Here is a 22566-nt window from a genome sequence, read left to right on the forward strand (position 1 = left end):
GAAGACAGGAGAAGAGAATGAACACTCTATTCTTTGCCTTTTTTTAAAGAAAGCTTTTGATAGTGGTCTCTGTTAGATACTGTGAAACATCTTAAAACAGGTAAACTCATTAGGGGCGTGGGGAAGAGTTTAGAAAATGTCCGGTTGGTCCCTGAAAAATCGGTCCATTTGTCCATTTAAAAGGTAACAAATCTCAAAACATGCATGAAAACCGATAAAATAAGGAAAGAAAATTGGCATTTATTGGACACCTACTGTGTTCCAGGCATGTCACACGCTTGCTCCCACCGAATCTTCACTCAACCCTGTGAGGGAGGTACAATTATCCTCATTTACTACATGAGGAGGTTGATGATACATGAGATTATGCAGATGTCCTCAAGTCACCCAGCTGGTAAGTCAGTGGGAGAACAGGGATTCAAACTCAGGTCTAGCTGGCAGCACGCCTGCCACTACCCTACATGGACTCCTGGGGAACTAATGTTGGTGTTTCTGGCACTCTCATCCTTCAGATCCCTTCCCCATGGGAGGGACCTCTGCCAGCCCGTCCTTCCAGATCCCTGCTGAACAGATCCTGGAGTTCTTCATTCACAGTAGGATACAAATGCTCTATTACCACATTGAAGGTATTTGCATTTTCCCCCATGTTTTCAACCTGAAACTGAAGGGATTTGGTTCTAAGAGGAAATGCGGGCATCTGCAGGGAGTGACAAAAAGAGAGGCTTTCTGACTCCTTGTGACCTACTCCTGGCTCAGCACGAGGCTTCCCTTGCTCATGGATACTTTTAAATATGAGTGTGTGCGACGCTCCGTGCAGAGTTCAGCAACATCTTTTGGCTAACTAGATGACATTTTGGTGCTTAATAAAAAGGGACAGAGCGTGGGGGAGTCAATTACAATAAGGGTACCGAGCTAGAACCTCGCTGGGAAGGAAGAGGAAAAACAAAAGAATAAAGTGGCTAGAATCGAAGGGAAAGTGTAACACGTGTGCTATAGTTATGATTATATTTGTTCTTATCATAAGCATTGTCTCTACAGCTATGGAATGCCTTTTAATGTTTTAAAGGTCCATACCCCTCAGCTAGTAAATTTTAGACACCATATTTACACACACACACACATATACACACATACACACACATCTATAAAAAAAAATCATAAACTCACTCTTTATAAACTTTTGAAAAACTAAAGCAAATTAAAATTATTTGATGCAAAGTTTTTTTTAAAAATAATCATCCACTGAGATCATTTTTTTACATCCTGGGGTATCACAAAATCAAAGTACCTTATGCTCCAGTGCTAGAAGTATTTTGGCCTTCAGAGAATAAATGCCCTGAGAATTCTACCAGAGGGACTTGCTTAAAGGGAGAGTCACTTCTTGTGGATCTTCAGGAAGTCCATTAATGATCCCCACCATCATCCACGGGGATCCCCAATGACATTCAACACAGCAATGTTAACCTTTTTCTTTCATGCTCAGATGTGACATTTGGCCATGATTGTGAGCTCTTCCTCAGAGAGTGTGAGTGAGAAATGAAAATGTTTACCAAGAGTCATTTTCTTATACTCCACATTAGTGATTCTCACACATTTTGCTTCAAGAAACTTGTACACTCTTTAAAAAATATTGAGTACTCCAAAGAGATTTTTAGTTACATGGTTTACACCTATTGATAACTAGAAATGAAAAAACAGACACTTCAAAAATATATTTGTTAATTCATTTAAAACGATAAGCCTGTTACATGTTAGAATAAATCACAATTTAGGAAAAGTAACTGTATTATCCAAAACAAATGAAAATTAGTAAGAATTGTGGCATTTTTGTATATGTTTGCAAATCATGTTAATGTCTGGCTTAATAGATGACAACCTGATTCTTATGCCTGCTTCTGCGTTCAGTTTGCTGTAATATGTTGCTCTGATAGGAACATATGAAAATTCAGACCCAGACAGACATGTAGTTAGAAAAGAGAGGGCATTTTATTTTAGATATTCTTTTTTGATATTACATCAAAACTCAGCAAGTGATATTTCCCTATAATCAGTTGCAGTGTATGAAGTCATACTAATTAACTTTTGTTTTCTGGTACATTAAAATCCATTTGTCTGTCTCAAAGTTTTCATGAATCCTTTACCCATGTATGATTTTGTATCATCAAACATTAGTATTGGGAAAATATTGCCTCACTGAATTATACAAAGTTTCTAAATGTTGACATATATCATTATACAATATTTTTAAAAATATTATCCATTAATAGTACAATCAATTGCATTAGATAAGTGTTTAAATCAAGTTCATGGTGGTGAATACAGGTTTTCCAAAATTTTATTTTTCACTGGAAAGCTCAAATTTCATCCTTGGCAATAAATACTGTCGGTTGCTTTTCTCGAAGTTCATTGTCTAGAGAATTTCTGCCATATATCCAAGTCTGAAAATACCTGTCAATCATTCTTTCAAGTCGAGTCACATTCCATGAAAAAAATGTCTAGTTTAGCTTGTAACTCAAACAGTTGCACAAGAACTTTTCCTTAAGACAACCATTATACTTTGCTATACAGGAGAACTTCCCATTTTGTCACACATATTATTTAAACAATATGTATTAAAGGTGAAGATGCAATAAAATTAATATTTTTATTGCTTTATCAAATATGTTCTTAAGTGAAACTGGCAATATTTTAAAACTGGAAGTACATAACATTTAAGAATATAATAACTACTAGTTCAGTTTGGTGTCACTGCCTTGATTCAAGACACCAGCAGTTTTACCCACATTGCTTTTCCATCATCAGTACAAATGTTAACACAGAAAAACATGAAGATAACATCTTTGTATTATTATAAAAATAGCTTTGACCTCATGAACTCTCTGAAAGTATTTCCGGCACCCCCGAGGGTCTATGGATCACATTTTAAGAACTGCTGCTGTATGCAAATACTCTCTTGTGTTTATAACTACAAAAAACTTGAGGACCTCGGAGCTGTTAGAAGCTCTACATCCTTGCCTTTAAGCCTTCTCTGACTGGTTTACCTGTGGTATTATTTATAAGGTGTGCATAACTGTATAAGTTTGTCATGAAAGTTCCTCTAGGTGAGTGTGTTTCAGCTGGTGCTTTGTCTGCTATTTTCACTTGCCTGATTTTTTTCAATAATTACTCAGTTCAACAATTACCTGTCCTTCTCTTAAGTCCTGCAGAGTTGGATTACTGAACAATTCCAGAGCAGATACTGTATTTTTTTCATCTTTAAAATCCCAGCACACTACACTTCGGAAGTGTTTAGGAAAGACTAGGGTTCATTGAGTTGAAGGATATCAGGGCAGTTGTCTTCCAGGGTGATATCAGTTTACCCTTATTTTATTATTGTTCCTTTAGGGGAAGTAGAGAATGGTGATATGGAAATTATCTAAGAACCTAAGGCAAGATCATATTTGGACACTGTCACTCACTTTCTTTGTCATCTTTATTTGTCTCTTAAAAAACTCAATGCCACAGTCATGTTGTTGAAAGACTTGTAGGCTATCTGGATGTGCTTGTTTAGTTACTTGTCTTTTAGCATACCAGAATTCAAGAACAGCTTTCTTTTGAATTACTAGGGAATTGTGTAATGAATGCTTTCTCTCCTATCAGTTGGTGGAGGACCTTGGTATTTCCTCAGATTTGGTGTGAGTCTTTAGTGCACCAACTGAAGAAAGTCATGTAGTCAAACTGGTTTGAATTTCCCAAATGTGTGCTTGGAATGATCCTCTAACTATAATTGTTTTACTTTGTTTCTGGCAAAAACTAATATATCAGCCAACGTTTATGCATTCTTTTATGTTTTACAAATTATTTCATGTACATTTGCATGTTCTTTCATAATAATGAGAGATAGTCTATATCAAGGACTTTCTATTTGCCAGTCTCTAGGCTGGAAAATCAACACACATAGTTCTGTTTGATATTAACAAAAACTCTATGAGGCAGGTATTAATATCACTCCCAACTTACAGATGAGGAAACTGAGGCTCAGTGCGATACATAACTTGGCCTTATAGCTAGTAAATTACAGAGGTGGATCTCAAGCCCAGTTTTCTAACTCCAAAGCTTGAATCTTTTCCACTAAAGCACACTCCTGGAAATTTAATTTTAAGTTATTCTTATTGAAAATGCTCCAAATTCTTTATCAGAAGTTTGCTTCAAAACACTGTGGTTTGGGATTTGCTCTTTTTGGAAAGCTTACGAAAAGATTAAGAGTCTTAGGATTGATACTAGTTTTTAAAAGTCTCAGAGCTAAGAGGGACTATTATCAAACCCTGAGATATTTGGTTAGAATGACAATCTTGGAATATTAGTAAAAGTATTTGGCTAATGCCTTTAAGAAACTTAGCACTTATCTAGGAGCTAGGTTGTTTTAAAGAGGTTCTTTGTATTATTTTCTCCCATTTTCTAAAGATAATTTTTAATTTTAATATAATTTTTTAAAAAAATACTATTTAAGCCATATTCAGTAAACTAATGGAGAATAATATCCTAACTTAGATTATAGTTTAAAAATGGATTTAAGGATCACTTAAACAAATTCCTAAATATTATATTTATGTTCTTGAAAAATTATACTCTCCCATCTAATAGTAGTTAATAATAACACAGAAAGAAGATTGGCCTCATGAGTATGACCCATAGCTATCTTGAGTTTGTGTTTCTATTAAAATGAAGACAATAAGTCAGTCTCGAGTGCGTCTGTAAGTCAGTGAGTATTAACCTTTGTCAAATGTCTTAATGTCTAATATATAATTAGAAAATGGGAACATTTTTCATTAAGTTTCCTCTCCATTCAAATGGGTTTGGCCTAATACTCCATAGCTTTTTCCCCCTAATTCATTAGCAAATCACACTTAAATATTATTCATTTAGATGTTCATTCATTAAATAATATTATTTTACCAGCCAACATGTAGGCGTCCCTCTAAGATTTCACTTGTGAGGAAACATTAAGGAATATTAACTCTTAAGCATTCTTGGTGTGTGGATTTGAAGATATGACTAGACTTACTCTGAAACACTCGTTCTCAAACTTGAATGAGCATCAGTATTACCTAGAAGGCTTGTAAAAACACCAATTGCTGAGCCCCACCTCCAGGGTTTCTGATTCAGTGGGTCTGGGATGGAGTCCAAGAATTTGCATTTCTAACAAGTTCTCAGGTGATGTTGGTGCTGCTGGCCCAGGGACCACACTTTGAGAATCCCTGTTCTAACATAACCAGGGTCACGCTGGATGTTGGATGTGAAATTTAATAACAAATTATCCTGCAAGTGGATCTATAGCCATCCCATTAATCAATGTATCTATAAAGGTAAGCATGTTAAAAGTTGTATCTGCATTTATAGCAGAATGAGAGAGAAAAGGGAAATGGGAAAAACCCTCTAATAAATGATTTCAATAACTGAGCTAGCATCGATGAAGGAAAGAGAATCTTACGTTGCCTGCTGTATTTGCACATTATCTTAAAGAGTCTTGACAGTAAGTGTTGGAAATGCTCTAACTACTCAAAGATAATGACTTGATAGCATCAGATTTGGGAACAAAAAATCAAAACATTAACGGGAGGAAAGAAATACAATCTCTTCCTCCTTAAGGTAAAAGGGACACTTTAAGTAAGCTGCGAAGGTCTTTAAGACACTGCATTTCATCCACATGTGATAGTCCTAGCCTTAAGTCTGATAAAGGTTAACTTCATGGAGCATGGAGGGCACCACTAAGTAATCAACTGCTTTAACAGGCAATCTAGATTCTTGCACACACGTCTGTCCTTGGGGCCGCCACCCTCCTTAGAACCCCTGTGGCCAGCTAGCCACTGCAAACCTATCACCTTTCTGTGGACAAGAGGCAGGAACACACATACCTTTCTGAAATTCGAAGCAGGACCAGGAGTACCGCTCTGACTCCGGAGCTCACAAAAACGTACCAGTCACTGTTCTGTTCAGACACAGCTTTCACCCTCACAGTCAAAAATAACGCTTCCGGGGGAAAGTTGGGGTCATCTGCAGTGGAAGGATTCTGCCTGAAGTTAACCCATAGTCTTAAATGGTGTCTGTACCAGTCAGTAATCTCGTTCAGCTATGAATTACAGTGGCTCCCCTTTCTCAGTAAGGGATTAAACACGCAGGTTTTATTCTGTCATGTAAAAAAGATCCAGTCATAGGCATTCGAGGACCAGTGTGGTGGCTTCATGAAACCATCAGGGACCCAGAGCCTGGCAAGCTCTCTGACCCACCAATCCCATCAGCCTTGTCATCAGGGTCCAGGATGTGCTGTTGAGGCTCCAGCTAATATAGGCACATTTTAGGGGACAGATTGGAGAAAAGGAAGAAAAAGGGCATGCTCCCATTTTTAAAGGAGACATTTTATAAGCGCTGCGCAAAAGCCCCTCTTGCGCCTAGCTGTGAGGAAGGCTGGGAAATGATAATTGGGCAGCAAGGAGCTTAGGTGAAAATTAAGGCTTCGTTATTAAATAGAAAGAAAAATATGGATGTTGGGTTACCTAATAGTAATGTCTGCCATCAGGTCCAAGAAAATCAGAATTTTTACTTTCCACCACAGAAAGTGATAAAGGGGTAAAACACACCCACATTACAACTGTGGGTCTCACACTTGGGGAACATGTTGTTGGAGTGCTTGTTGAAGTCTGGGATGCTGGCACCCAGGAGATTCTAAGTTCACACTCTAATTCGGTTATTGTGATTCAAGAGGTACCAAGGACCATGCTTTGAGAAACCCTGCTTTACAGCTTCCTTACCGTTTGTCAGCCATCTGTCTGCCACTGTCTGGAATGTTATTGATCACCCCTTGATAACAAATTCTGTTCTGTTCCCTTTTAACTCTTTTATTCTCTATAATTAGATCTTGCAAATGGGTTGGACACACTTTCCAAAATGTTTGCTCCATCAGTACAGCAAAGTTGGAAGGATAGTAAGAGGAGGGTTTTAGCAACACAATAAGCCCCTCCTCAAAGGCAGGAGGTAAAAGTCTTCCCCAGGAGGAGTTTACCTGGGTTCCAAAGTGGAGTGGAAGGGCCATGCCTTTTGGTGACTCTGATGGCCGGAAGCAGCTAGATCAGGCACAGCAGTCAATCTAACAGTGAGTGATTAATAGCCAAGCAGAATCTCTAGAGCTTTATTCCCCGGTCCTTGCTCTGCTTCCTCTTTAACACTCAGGTAAATGTCAAAAATGGACCTACGGATTATAGCTGACAGGGGGTAAGTGCCTTCGTGTTGTCCTCCAAAGGTTAAGGTTTCCCAGACTCAGATGGAAGCCCCAATCTCCAATAACCATTAATCCACTCTACATTGGTAGGAGTGAGCATATTTATGACTGCAGTCACTAAAAGGTGAAATAAAGATTAGTTTTTAGTTAGGAACGCAAAGCTTTTGAGATCAATACAAACTCACTGCTGAAATCAATCTAAAGTTTGGAATTTTTAAGTAAAGATTTACTGGGCTTCCTTGTACAGTTAATTTTCCCTTTGGAAAAATAAGCTCAGAAATGTAACATAGTAATCAAATTGAGTAAACACTAGTCAGTTGGTAAACTGACCTCAGTTATGTACATGTCAAGTAGGGGTGTAAAGCAATAAAAATGCCCATAATGTGGATTGTAAATTTGCCAATAAACAGGTAAAACCAAAATCCACAGAGATTTACATGATCAAAATACTAGCAGCTACATTTGCCTATTTGAAAACATAAATAATCGATAGACATTAATAATGAAGTTATTCATGTGTTTCCCTATTACTGTGCATATTAAGTGTTTCAATTATTTCTACTTAGTTTGATAGATAAATGTATAGCCATATTTTATGAAAGCCTTCAAAAGGGATATAGAATTGTTCTTGAAAACAAAAGCTGCTGTTTGGATGAGAGAGCAAGTGGACTGGAAAGACATAGCTTGTTATACTCTGCTGTTCATGTTTGATGCATGTATACAATTTATTATGCAATTTCTTGAGATTTGACAAAGTAATTGTCTGGCAAACCATAGCTTTAGTGATTTTTTTTCTGTTTCATATGAAAACACTGTAGGTATTTTGGGGAAATGGTTTAATAGATCAGTGTCCATCAGTACTTTTTGGCGTGTTACAGATCTGTAGGTTGTGGAGAGCCAGGGATATTTTAAGAGGCGTGTGATTCAATGTAGTAAATTCATTTTCTTCAGAAGAGTAAGTGCATGAAAGCTTCCAGTAAGCTATAACTTCAGAAATTATTTGTTACCCTTGGGCCCTCACGGTAGAGCTGCGTATCTTCTCAGTAGGGTATATGGGAGAGTGAACAGGAGAGCACCTCCGACGTGAAGGGGATTCTGGGAGACAGGCACAGCCTCCTGTTCATTTTCGACTAGGCTATCGTGATAACAGGTTGATGTCACCTGCTGTGGTTAGAGGGTAGAATGATCAATTACCCTCCAGCTGATCCACAGCTCAGACTCATTTGCCACTATTTGCTGCCTGGATGCCAGAGATGGGCTCTGATAGCCCCTCACCTAAAGCATATGCCTTCCATTCACTCCCTGCTTAGGGGCAGAGCTGGACAAGAATTTGGATACTGGGGGCTGATGTTGTCCCCTTTGAAATATTTATAGGGGAGAGCAAATGTTTTGCTTAGTGTTGGCACCTACCACCTGGTGCCCTACTCTTGGGAAATATACAAAGCCACTGAGCAAACAAGTGTATGTATTCCTAAATAGTAAAATCCACGTAGGTCATAGGACACAGGTAATATTTCTTTCTCTACTAAAGCTATTAAGTTGGTCCTAAACCATATTTTAATACATTATTCCCTCTAAGGATGGGTACAGTAATTCTTAAGTTTTACAAAGTGCACATGTACAGTAATCAGACATACTATATATGTATATCTATGTATTTAGATGGTATGTATGTAAATATGAAATTCACATGTACACATGAATGCGTATATATGTGCATGCATGCATACATTCATACAAAATCACCATGTCTACCCTGGAATAGAGAACTTGACCACTTAAATTGTGATTCAGATGGTTTGATCAACAATACATTATTTTCCAAAATAATTTGGCAGTTTTAAATCACTTTAATAAATAGCATTTTTATTAGGAGATTCATTTAGCACAAATACACCCTTAGATTCTGCCATTGGAATAAAGATATTTGGGGTGGAGATTGCTAAACTGCTATCATGAATCTGTATGATTTCAAGAAAAGCCAGGTTAGGAGGTAAGATACCAGAAGAGTTTGTAAATTTCCGCAGATTTCAGATCCATATCGATAAGTGACAATGTGCTTAAATAATCAAATAATCAAATTTTCATACAGTGCCAGTTCTTCCGTTGCACAAACCTCAAAGCATTTGTTCTAAGGAAAAAACATATGAGTGCAGAGGTCACCTTACACATAACAGTAAATATTTTGCTGATGAATGAATGAATGATGAATGCATAGTGGAATCCATCAGCACAACTGGAACAAACAAGTCCAAGTCAATTGCCTGAGTGGCTCCAGGTAGCAAGTTGAGCCCTTGGGAGCCACCAGATTCCTCTAAGCCAGTAGGGAAGGAGACGTACAAACAGAAGGAAGCTCTGAGAGGCTCAACTCTTCGTTTCACGGAGAAGATTCCTGAAATACAAAGGATCTAAAAGGAAATCTAAATTCAGTCCTGCACCTTTGTACATCAGAGAAATCCATCTACTCCCACAGCCTCTTCTAAGAGACTTGGCAGAATCCTCAAAGAAGCAAATGTGGGGTACATACAGGAGCAGATACGCATTCTCTGGTGCATAAAATTACAAATATTAAAAAGCTAGCAATACCACAAACATAAATAATCCACGAAAATCACATAATTTTAACTAAATAACTGACAAATACACACCTCTCTAATACTCTTTTCCCTGAAATTTTGGCTTCATAGTCTTCAATTAGCATGATGGCAAAGTTTTTGTAATACTATTTTCTAGAGAAAAAAATATATATATCAATTAGTCTTTCTAGTCTTTCTTTTAACATGATTGATCAAAATTTGGGTTTTTTATTGTTGTAGCTTAGAAAATTTCTTTCAGCTTCCCAACTTGTATGTGTGGGTAATATGCATAGTTGAGAGAAGCTCTGTAAGTTCTTTCATATATGAGCTGTAAGATTTCAAATTTTCTTGTGCAGAGAACCATCTTAAATACCTCCACGTTCTTCAGGAACTGTTGCAACAGTACACACTCATATGATAACATAACTTCCATTCCTACACCTTCTTATCTCTATTTTGTGTGAGTCAGCACAGTGGGAAGTCAGAATATTTCTGTTGGTCATTCTTTCACTGCGGGGGGCTAGCAACCACTTGGAAGTGCAGACAGTCCCTGACTTATGTTGGTTCGACTTAACAATTTTTCAATGACTTACAATTTTTCTAACTTACAGTGATACAAAAGCAACATGCATTCAGTAGAAACCTTACTTCAAATTTTGACTTTTCATCTTTTCCCAGACTAGCGATATTTGGTAAGATACACTCTTGTGATGCTGGGCAGAAACAGTGAGCTGCAGCTCCCAGTCGGCCACGTGACCACGAGGGTAAACAACCAACACACTTACAACCATTCTGTACCCAGACACCCACTCTGTTTTTCACTTTCAGCACAGTAGTGAATACCTTCCATGAGATATTCAACACTTTATTATAACGTAGGCTTTGTGTTAGATGATTTTGCCCAACTGTTAACTGGTGTAAGTGTCCTGAGCCTGAGGCCAGGCTAAGCTGTGATATTTGGTAGGTTAAGTGTATTAAATGCATTTTCAACTCATGGTATTTTCAATTTATGATGGATTTATTGGGACATAGCCCCACTGTAAGTGGAGGAACATCTGTAATTGTGAACACATAAATACATCCTACTACCTCAATCTGCACTAAAGTCCTGGATCACCTTCCCTTTCACCATCTCTCAAAAATGTTCAAGGTCCCTCCAATACCATCTGACATGAGGGAAAGTCGAAGTGAAGTGGAAATAGCAATCAACTGATTGCAATTAAAATGCAGATTTTACACATTGCAAAGGCCCCTCCCAGAGATTTGGAAGGGGCCTGTGTAAGTGAGGGCCTTTCCAACTGTAGCCTTCTCTGATCACTGAAGTGGGGGGAATGCATCATAGCTAAATTGAGGGGCCAATCCCTCTGGCTTACTTCAAGAAATTTACCCAGGTTCTGCATTATGAACTGGGAGCACATTTCCCATGCCTCAATCAGCATTTCAAGGAAATAGAGATTCAGAATTTGAGGTTTAGAGCTAAAAAGCTAAAAAGGAAGTTAGCAACTGTACAAACCCCCTGCCCACTCCATAGATGATTAAACTAAAATCCATGGAAAGTTAACATGGGGATAGCTTTATTTCTCAGTTCTCTTGTGAATTAATTATTTGGGGTTCACCAAACTGATATTAAGTGTTTTCCATGTACAAGGCATTCTCCCACCAAATTCTCACAATGAGTTTATGGGATAAATGAATCTCATTTATCTAGGCGAAAACTGAATCTCAGTGAAATTGTTTCTTGACCAATTTTACACAATTAGTAAACTGTGTCATTGGGATTTTAACCTAAGCAATCTCTTTCCAGAATTCACTTTCTTGACCACCATGGTATATCACCGGCAACTACCTACATATGTGTGATCTCCTCCTGTGAAGAATATAAATAAGAATACTTTTTGCATTGTCTTTTCAGTTCACAAATTACTTTCACATATGTTAGCTTTCTTGATCATTACACTGCCCCTAAAAAATAAATATTATAGGAATTATTATTATCTTATTTTACAAATGAGAAAACCAAGGTTTAGAGATATTAGGATTATTTATATTACTAACAAATGGTGGAGGTGACCCTCAAATCCATTTCTTTCTATTCCAAGTCCCATGTTCTTTCCTCCTATTCCTACGGGACATTGAACTATTAGGTGCACTGTAGCTTCAACCACCCCTCTCCACCCCTCTTATAGGAACTTCCAGTGGTCATCAGGATCAATGGCCTAGAGAAGCAAGATCGGACTAGGCTGGGATTCTTTGTCTTATAGCCTCCTCCCAATAGAGCTGTGTTTGAAGTCTCCCTCTCAGGCTACAGAATCCTGACATCTCTCCTATTGAAAAGATATTGGACTTCGAAAAGTCCAACTGAAAAGATATTGGACTTCTGTTGCAAAGTATTCCTTTGCTGCATGTTACCCTAAAAATGTTTGAAGTATAATCCTATTAATAGTAAATCTGAAAATTGTTACTAAAGGATGTATTAATAGTTTCTTCCTCCATTGGAGTCCTTGTTTACATCCTTTGGGAGTTCAGTGTCATCTCTGGTCTCATCTACCCCAAAGCAGGGACACTGTTTTGCCTGTTCTTCCTTCTCCTCATGTTTTTCCCACGTAAACCATTTTAGTTAAAATTAAGTTGGCTGTTAGTGGATTAGAGTTAGGGACATGAGTATGAACTCATGTTGAGCTTAATATAGATACAGATGGTTACATATAGAAACATGTATAGATGTGTACATACAGCTTGCTCTGTCAGCTGAGAATGTCTAAAAGAAACACCCCAGTATCAACTAGCAATCTAATGTCCAGATCTTTGTTCCTAACACCAGTCTCCAAAAAGGCAAGCAGGGTTCCTGGGAGAAATTGTTGATTCTAGGACTGGGGGATGAAATAAACAAGATGGCATGCAGTATTTTGCCATGCCAGGAAGCAAGGAAGGAAAGAAGGAAGGGAGGGAGGAGTGAGGGAGGAAGGTAACAATGGGAGTATGTCAAGGAATATAGAAGCCAACAGAAAGACTTGCCAATGGCCAAAGCTGAACAGTTCCGGCAGCAAAATAAATAAAGTAGTATTGGATTCTAACCCAAAGTACAAAATAAATATCCATGAGCCCATACTGATATAAATAAATGACTAAATAAAGAAAAATAAATAGATACAGGAGAATGGACAAATCTCCCTTGCAGACAAATCTCAAATCTTTTGTGTAGATGCTCCACCCTCAAGGAGCTGGAGCTAAACTCTCCACTCCTTAAGTGTGGGCTGTGAATAAAACATCCTCTTTATAGAAAGAGGAGTAAAAAATAAAGAGTACCTTTACTGCAAATACCACCTCAGCCAGGTGATCAGGTTTAACATCAACTAGATATTCTGTGATTAAAATGGGGCTTTACCTCTGTGGTCCTCCTTCCCAAAACCCACAACCCCAGTATTATCATGAGAAGAACATCAGACAACTCCCAAATGAGAAGCATTCTACAAATTATCTGATCAGTATCCCTAAAAACTTTCAAGGTCATCAAAAACAAGGAAAGTGTGAGAAACTATATAGCCAAAAGGAGCCTACGGAAATATGACAACTTAATGTAATGTGTTTATCCTAGATGGGATCCTGGAACAGAAAAAGGACATTAGGTAAAAACTAAGGAAATTTTAATAAACTATGGACTTCATTCACATAAAACGAGATAAAACTGGACAAAATATTCTTGCAGATGGGATTTAAGTCCCCACAGAGAATTTAAATCAGTCCTATTGGTGAGCTCAATAAGATGTAAAGACAGAATGAAAAGATTCCAATTCAGATTTATCGGGTTGTATTAGCAGTGGCTGCCTGTTACTATCAGATTTTGAGAAAACATATCCATTAGGTAGTCAGTTGTCTTTAAAAAATAAAATAAAATGAAATACCCAGCAGAATTCTTTAATCATTTATCACCTAAGCCAGCCGACTCCCAAAATTTATCCAAACTGTCAGACAGTTCTTCAACAATAAAACTATTAATTCATAGAATTTGAACAATTTGAAACTTTACTGAAATACTATGAGATATTGTATTATAAAATGTAATATAATTAAAAATAGGATTGGGTATACTGAGAAGGCATAGAGGAGTAAAGAGGATATGGAGAAAGGGATAAGGCAGAGCAACAGAGAAATATTATTCTAAAAATTGAAAAATTGGGAAAATTTGCACTAATCAAAGAAGCTGAGAGCAGAAATAAACAGATATTTCAAGGTATAAACAGGTCATCTCTAAGGAAAACTGGACCTCAGTCAAGATAGTATGTCCTTGTAATGATACAATGATAATTAATGATTAGGCATATAAGTATTTGACTAAAAAACTTAGGTCATTTTTCTCTATTAACTATAAAAAAAAAAAAATTTCAACGGGCTGTGGAATATTCCAACACAGCAATACTTACCTTCGTTTTTAAGAATCAGTAAGAGAAAGAAAAAATATTGCCACAAATAAAAGAAAAATTTGAGGGTGGAGAAGGTGATTAGGATAATTTGCAAATCTGGTTGATAACTCTTTATGATAAAGGTGCATTGCCTTGCTTATAAGAAAAGAGTTCCATGCCTTTCTTTAATGAACATTCGGAATAGGGCATTTCTACAGTAAAACAAATACTTTCCCATAAACTCCAACTGTTTGAAAATTTTGATGCATATAAAAGCATTTATTATAAAAGGGTTTCATCTTCAAGGAATTCATGGAAAAGACTCTGACAAGTACAGGTTTCTGGTAACTGACTATACTGCTGAACTGAATGAATAAGCATTTTCAGAACTCTAATGGAAAACTGATGAATTCATAAAAGTGCTAACAAAAGATCAAGATGAAAAAAAAATTAATTACATGGGACTGAGTGAACTGATGAGGATGATTATAATTTTTGTGACTTTCTGTTTGAATTTTAAAAAAAGCATTTATTTGTGAATGTATCTAATATAAGTTCTGTTGATACACTCAAAATACTTTCAATTTTGGATTTGTTGTTTGCATTTTGACTACTTCCACAAAGATGACTGGGTAAATACCTCTGGCCCCAAGCCTCTGGGCAGTTTTCAGGGAGTGAAGAAGATTTTTCTTCTTCTATTATCTAAATCTTCATCTTATTCCACAAGTCACTAGGAACGTTCCCAATTGTTCTTGGGGACCATTCACTCTAGCCACTTCCCCTCAGCGCAAACCTATACAGTAGTTAAATGAAGGAAATGCTACCTCTCTCCAAATGCTATCTCTCTCCATATATGGGGAAATTGAGACCTGGAGAAGAACAGTGATTTGTCCAGAGTCACAGGTAACATCAAAGACAGAAGCTATAATAAGGACCTACTGTATAGCACAGGAAACTCTACTCAATACTCTGTAATGATCTATATGGGAAAAGAATCTAAAAAAGAGTGGAAATATGTATATGCATGACTTATTCACTTTGCTGTACAGCAGAAAGTAACACAACATTGTAAATCAACTAGACTCCAATTAAAAACAAAAAGACAGAAGCTGAAGTGCCCAACATCCTCTCTCATCTCAGTCATTGGCATGAAGAACTATTGCCAAAGAGCTGCTTTTCAGAATCAGGAATATATTCTGCCATCTATCAATAAACTATCATTAATAATAAATATCCTTACTTTTTTAGAATCTCAGTTACTCAAGACATGTATGTGAAATGCCAAATGTCCCCAAAGATAAAAGAAAGATGACTTTTAAAACTATAGGTAAACAAACTGTAACATAAAATATCTAAAATGAAAAGTCAAAACTAGAGGTTCTTTCGTTAAAGTGACCAGTTGCTTCTTGAACAGCGTCATGAATCATTGCACCCTTGAGAAAAGTAGATGTCTTTACTCCTTCCTCCATCCAATATTTGTTGAGCACTAGACGTAGTGCTCAGAAAAGAAAAAGGAAGCTGAAAAAGAAAAAAATCTTTAGCTTCATATGTTTATTTTTTATTTAACAGACATTCACGTGACGCTCACTATGTGTCTGGAAGTGTTCTAAGCACTTTTACAAATATTTACAAAAATTTAAGCATCATAAAACCCTAGGAGGGCGGTGCTACAACTATCCTGATCCTCAAGATAGGGAAACTGGGCAGAGAGAGATTATTTGCCCAAGGTCACACAGATGGAAAGAGGTAGAGCTAGGATTCAAGGGCAGGTGATCTGCTTCCAGAGTCCAGGCTTAGAAATACGGTTCTGTGCTATGTATGCTTAGTAGTTTAATATTTCCATACAAGTCGCGGCTCTCTTCAAGGATTTAGAGCACTTTGCTGAGTGATGGTTGCCATAGGTGAGATTTGAGGGAAGCACTCACTGAGGTCCCATCAAACTCTTATCTGTGTGCTGTGAACAGTAAATTGTTTACTTCACAATATTATAAAGACTTTTATTAATTTTTAGATAATAGGTCAATATAATCAAAGAATTGAATAATACCACTTTAGTCAAATGCCAAACACAGTCTCTGATTATAAAATACCTCCTTGTTCTTTCTGCTGTTACCCTGATAAATTTGAAATTTTACCTTTCATAGTCTATCAACATATTTATTGAATAACTACGATGGGCAAGATACAGAGCCAGGCTCCATGGGAAATTTTACCAGGCACTAGGCTCTTTCTACCCTAGAAACATAATCTAGCTGAGATCATAAAACATATTTTCCTAAATAAGCAACTAATAATACAAAGAAGTAAATAATAAATGTCAAAAGAATATTACAGATAATAAGTGCTATAAGAAAGTTAGGAACCTGCTCCTTTCTGCTCCAGTAGTTCATTACACATACCCTTATTAGAGCAATTATCACATGGTAATTACTCACTTGCTGTGTGTAATTTACCTGCCTGTCTCCTCCATTAGAATGTCAGCCCCTCGAGGGCAAGAATGCAGTTTTATTCATCATTGTATCTTCAGTGTTTACCACATTGTCTGGTATATAATAAATACTTGACATATGCTTGATGAATGAATGAATGTAGGTCACAGGAGGCAGGCATTTCTTCTGTGGCCGGTATAGCCGACTGGTTCATCTCTGGAGTCAGACTGTGGGGTCTGAATCTCAGCTCTACCTTTGAAATGCTGTGTGACCCTGAAAATTTTACTTGATTTCTCTGCACGTCATTTTATTCATTGGTAAAATGATAGTAATAGAACCTTTCTTTATCAGCTAATTTTACTATGGAACATATCACCCCCAAAACGAATAGCTTGAAACGGCAGCCATTTATTTAGCTCAGTGTTCTCTGGGTCAGTAATTCGGGGTGTGTTAGTTCTTCCGCCTCGGCTAAGTTCAGTCACACAGCTGAGTTCGGTTATCAGGTCAGCTGGGCAATGGCTTGGTCCACGTGGTATCTCATCTGCCACAGGCTAACCTGGGCTTTTGCACATGGCAGCTGGCAGGGTTCAGAGAGGGAGAGTTGAATTATACAAGGCCTCCTGAGGCTCAGACTTGGAGCCGGCACAAAGTCATTTCTGGCAGATTCTATTGGTCAAAGCAAGTCACAAGTCCAGCTCACATTCAAAGGGTGGTGAAATAGACTCCACTCTTGATGCAAAGAGCAACCAAGACACATTATAATGGGGTGTTTATATGGGGAAGGATGGAGACTGGGGCCATTCTTACAGTCTACCAAATTCTCATAGGATTAGCAAGAGGATTAAGAAAATAAAACACCTAAATGATTTAGACTAGTGTCCACCACACAAGTTAATAAGCTCAATAAGTATTAGCTATTATTAGTCTGCTTGAAGTTGCCAGGAAGTTTCACCTTGGAAAGAAATCTGAGTTCAATCTTGAGAACTAGATGCCGTTTCTATACGTAGAGAACCAAGGCCTCTGGTAAGAACACAACCTAAGCGTTGGCACTGTGGTGTGAAAGTGGGTTGTGTTCAGAAAACAGCTAACAACAGACTTCCCAGAAGCAATAGAACTAGATCCTGGGAACCCAGGATGCTGGCCAAGGGGTTGGATTCGACCCCGGGGCAATAGCAAAGCACTGGCTTTTGACTAAGTGCTAGTCAATAGCACTATTTCTTGACTTTTATTGTTATTTCAGATTTTTTGTTCTTCAATAAGCTTCTTGATGCTGATGGTTTGTGGTATCTCAGGCCACATCTCCCCAAGATTTAAAATAAAACACTAGAAACCTGCAAGTTTTGTCTAGGTTTTGCCACTCCCTGGCTTTGGGGAGCCAAGAGGTCCTTCCTTCCTCCATTTTATTGTAAAATGGAACAATACCTCTCTTCGTCCACCCATTTTACAATGGTGGCAATCTGAAAGGTCAGGCCACGGGAAGTAGTATTTACTAACCGAAAGACGCACGGGGAGGCCAGGCTTTGATATTGATATAATTGGAGGATAATTCATCAATCTTAAGCAGAAAAGTCAAGAACCAGAGAAATAAAGTTTCAGTGTGGCTGTCCCTTCCTGTTAGGCAGCAAAATGCTTCTTGAACTGCTCTGAAGATAAAATTAAGTTCACCCAGTCCGGTGAGATGGTCCTGAGCAACCTGAACCACAGATACACCTGGGTCCCTGGCACCCTGAAGGCTGACCAGCCTGCCCAGAGCTGGTGGCAGCTCTCGTTAGACTGCTCAGTGCCAGCATTTTCAGCATCTTTCCACTGTACATAGTTTAAATGCAGATTCACTGATGAATAAATCTGATAATTCTGTCAAAGTATGAAGACTGTTTGAATTAGATGACGACATGATCATAATTAATTTTTTTCTATAAGACAATTCTGGCTCCTCTTACGCCATGTGAAATCCATCCCGCTGAGGGCTCTTGACTAGTCACGTCCTTCCTGCCATTTTAAAAACAATAGTGGCAGAGATGCAAGCTGCTGGTAAGTGCTCAGCAGGACAGATCAAACACACAGATGCAATTTCTGTACGTTGAACAGTGAAGTAAGATAAAATTCAAATACTTACCAACGCTTAGTAGCTAGCATCCGATTGCTGCAAAAATTGAATCTTCCATAACGGGATTTATTGTAAATAGTGTCATATCACTTGTGAGTTCTGCGATAATTTCAGTCAAAGCCAGGGCAAGATATTGGAGGTATGTAATTTATATGATATTAACACTGGTTTACGCACAGATTAAGAACGGATTTTTTTTATTATCAATATTCTTTTTTTTAATTGCTTACAAAATAGCCATAACTGTAATTTTTCTCTGAATGGTAAACATTCTCAAATAGTGTAACTTTAAAATCCAGAAGAAAACAGCCTAACCTCTTCATTTTAACAGCTGTTTTAGAATTGCAACCTCCAACGGGTCCCCCTTCCCTTCCGTCCAAGTTGTTAAATAAGCATTACAATTATAGGTAGTTAAAATTTTTGAAATGTGGCTTTTATATTGTTTGAAAACAGCAAAGGTCCTAGTAATCATAATTATATATCAATATCAATATATCCTATCAGTAAATATATATACATATACATATATAAATTCAAAACTAAGATACTGCGAGGTCTACAAAACAACCTTCATTCCTAATTCCTTTATGATAAAATGGAAAGATGGCAATAATTTAAGTGATCAATACTCTTTGGGTTTAGCCTTTGGGTTTATTTTCAAATACTTCATTGGAAGCTCATAAAAGATCAACAGCAAAAGCGTACCATAAAATTATACTTTGCGTGTCAGAGAGTTTGGTGACACTTCACACACTTGATAGCTTTGCTTGCTAATGAAACAGAACCCCCAAAAGGTGTTATATTACAGTCACACAGTCTTCCTGTTCAAGACCTAAATAAGAGAAATTTAAAAAAAAATAAAATAGGAGGGCCAGAAGATTTGGATGATCTGTTCTCTTTCCTTCCCCTGCTCTAATCAAAAAGTCCTTTTCTATTATTTTATCATGTATTGGGGCTTTTTATTATAAATATGAGTATAAGAATGCAGCATCTCAGCAAGACCTGAATAAAGTAGTCTTACCCTCAGATAATCTAGGACCTTGATAGAGAAAGGCCTTTGTGAAGGATAAACGCTTCGGTATGATCTTTCCTCATCTGTTCAAGAGTAAATATCCCATATGCATGTTAATGTTGATCATTTTAAATGGGGAATTCCTGATTTCTGAACCAAAGAATTTTCAGGTTTCCCCCTCCCTTAAGCAGGTGTCTTTCCACCTCTCACCAATCAAAGGGGAAGGTAAAAAGGCAGGCTTTCAATGGTGCCCTGATGTGTATTTTAATAAGTTTACTAATCAGAGCACATATCAATTAGAATGAATCATGTTCATACATTTAATAGCAAACAAAACTCAATCTAACTCAAGTCCAGCTTTCTTCCATGTTCATTTTATTCAAGGGCATACCTTCTTTTCTCTGCTTTTTTTTTTTCCTTCTTTCTTGGACACCTCCAGCCCCCATTGACAACCAAAATGCAGGGCTATAAATGTAAGGGTGCAATACATCATGAGGTAAGTCTAGAGAACATGTCCTCTACCAAAATGCACATGAATCTCTGGTACAGCAAAAATTCCAGAGTCATGCTGGGGTTCGTTTTGCATGCTAAGCAGGGTCAAAAATGTGAGCTCTCTGTGGCCGACCTTATATATCAGATGAGCTCCAAAGTTTAAAGGTTATATTTGTGAAATTGCAGCTGGCTTTCCTAGCACTTGATTCTAGCTCCTGCAAATCAAAGACTCCTAATTGAAAGGCACATCTGACAATAAGCTTAATCTTCCAGTAAAAAAAAAAAATTGTGACTTCTGAATCCTTACTGTTGAAGCTGACAGAGAAGTTCAGAGATGGTTGTATAACCAGAGAAAATGTTTTCCAACAAGATCATAAAGCTTGAATGGTGCAGGGAAAAAAATGTAAAGCAAAGGGCTGTCCTCTGTTCTGTCTACTTCCCCCACCCCCCGTTGTGCACTTAGCCACTCACCTCTTAGGCAAGGGCTCCTGACTTCCAAGTCAGACTCAAACCCCAAATACCAAGACACTATAAAGTGGCATCTTGGCATACTTTGAGATCAGACGGTTTCTGCATTTCATAGTGTGAGGGGTGAGGGGGAGGTGAAAGGGAAAAGCAGCATACCAATGTAGTGAAATCTGGAAACAACAGCACATACACAGACACAAAAAGTTTGCATATTGCACAGAGCGCTTGAAGATCATAAATCTATGCATGAGAAAGACGTAGTGGAAATTTGGGGGGGGATTAGAGTTTATTTTTGTCATCTCTGTGAGACAGCTACTCATTCATCCAGATCACAGCTAAGAAAAAAGCTGGTCACAGAAATTAGCAGTTTCAGCTCAGCAGCGAAGTCGCCAGCCTGTGAAGGCAGAGAGAAATTGACTAATTAGCAATGCGCACTAAAACTTGACGGTTCTTTATAGAGAGAGAGAAGAGAGAGGGAGAGAGAGGGAGAGGGAGGGAGGGGGGGCTCGCTTTTTCCCCTTCTTTCTTCCAAAGATGTTTGAAATCGCAGTCATTTACGCTCGACAATTTTTACAATAGCCTTGAGCCATAATTTTGCGAGTCTCTCCAGCATCCATCCCCCTGTATGGTCTCTCTCTACTGGCCAAGCACGACCGTTTCTCTCCCCAACCGTGGATTTCCTATTACTCTCGTTACGACTCACTGAGCCCCAGGCCCAAGGATAATGATGTGTTGTTTCTTGGTAGCATAATTTGTCACACGTACATTTTTTCTTCTTCTTCTCTTGCAGAAAGCTCTGCTCCCTCTCTCTCTCTCTCTCCCCTCTCTCCCTCTCTCTCTCCCTCTCTCTTTCTCTCTTTTCTCCCTCTCCTACATTTTCTTGCTGTTGCTAATTCATGGTGATCAAATGATGTACGACAAAATAAATTGTAAAGAGTGACTGCCTGGAGTTGGGAACCAGAAGGTGTTTTCCCCCTCCCAAGGAGAGAGCAAACCTTTAAAAAGGAAGGACAATTGATTTTTGGGGGGGAGCTTAAGTGAGCCTTGACTTTGCAGCTGGTTGAAAGCAGGTAAGTTTCTGGCCTTGTGTCTGCCTTGTGTGTGTATTTTGTTCTGTCTTTTGGGTTGCTGGCCGGGTGGGGAGGGACGCGAAGGGAGTCTTTCAGAGGGGTGCGGGGGGGTGGTTGTGTGGCAAACGCTCATAAAGAATAAAACTCCTATTGCAAGAAATAAGCAGATGAGGGGGGAAGGCAAAGGAGGAGAGCAAGAAGGAAGGGGAATAGGAAAAGATGGGGTGGGGGGGAAGACAACGAAGCGGGGAGAGCGAGAGGGAGGTATGACCGAGTCCACTTAAAGGGAGAGACTCTGGGAGATGTTTCAGGAGAGCCAGAGATTTGGGGGGGGGGGGGGTGCTGCCGGGGGAGGGAGCTCGCGGGAGATTAGGGTCCACCTGGAACGGGATGATAAAGTGAGTCGAGAGGAGCCCAGTCCGGTGGAAATAGGAAGCCGGCGATCCAGGGCTGGCGCCAGGCAGGGCAGAGTGAGCCGCAGTGGAAGGGGCAGGTCCGGCGGGATCCCTCTGAGCCTGGCGGCGGCGGCGGCGCCCGCGGCGGCGGCGGCGGATCTCCCGGGCTGGCGGGCGCGCGGGCGGGGTGTGGGCAAAGGGTCCCTTTCTGCTCAGCCCTAGAAGGTGCAATTACACGTTAAGGACCTGGCGCATCGATTTCGCCGCGCCTCCCCCCATCCTGCCCTCCTCCGCCTGGATGCGGGCGGCTCAGACTTTTTACACAAGTAGTTCCAGGGCCGGGGGAGTCGGGGTGCCCGAGT

At 38.8% G+C, this 22566-nt stretch overlaps 1 protein-coding gene across 1 annotated transcript in view; it reads left to right on the forward strand.

Moving 5' to 3' along the window:
- The first annotated feature begins 644 nt into the window (after positions 1-644).
- Positions 645-22566, forward strand: part of KLHL14 (kelch like family member 14) — a 122794-nt gene continuing 100872 nt past the window's right edge. Inside the window, exon 1 of the mRNA XM_082416113.1 lies at positions 645-21809. The gene's annotated coding sequence lies outside the window, so the exon portion shown is untranslated. The remainder of the gene's footprint in view (positions 21810-22566) is intronic.

This window comes from Balaenoptera physalus (genome assembly GCF_965194825.1).
Source record: "Balaenoptera physalus genome assembly, chromosome: 12".
NCBI lineage: Eukaryota > Metazoa > Chordata > Mammalia > Artiodactyla > Balaenopteridae > Balaenoptera > Balaenoptera physalus.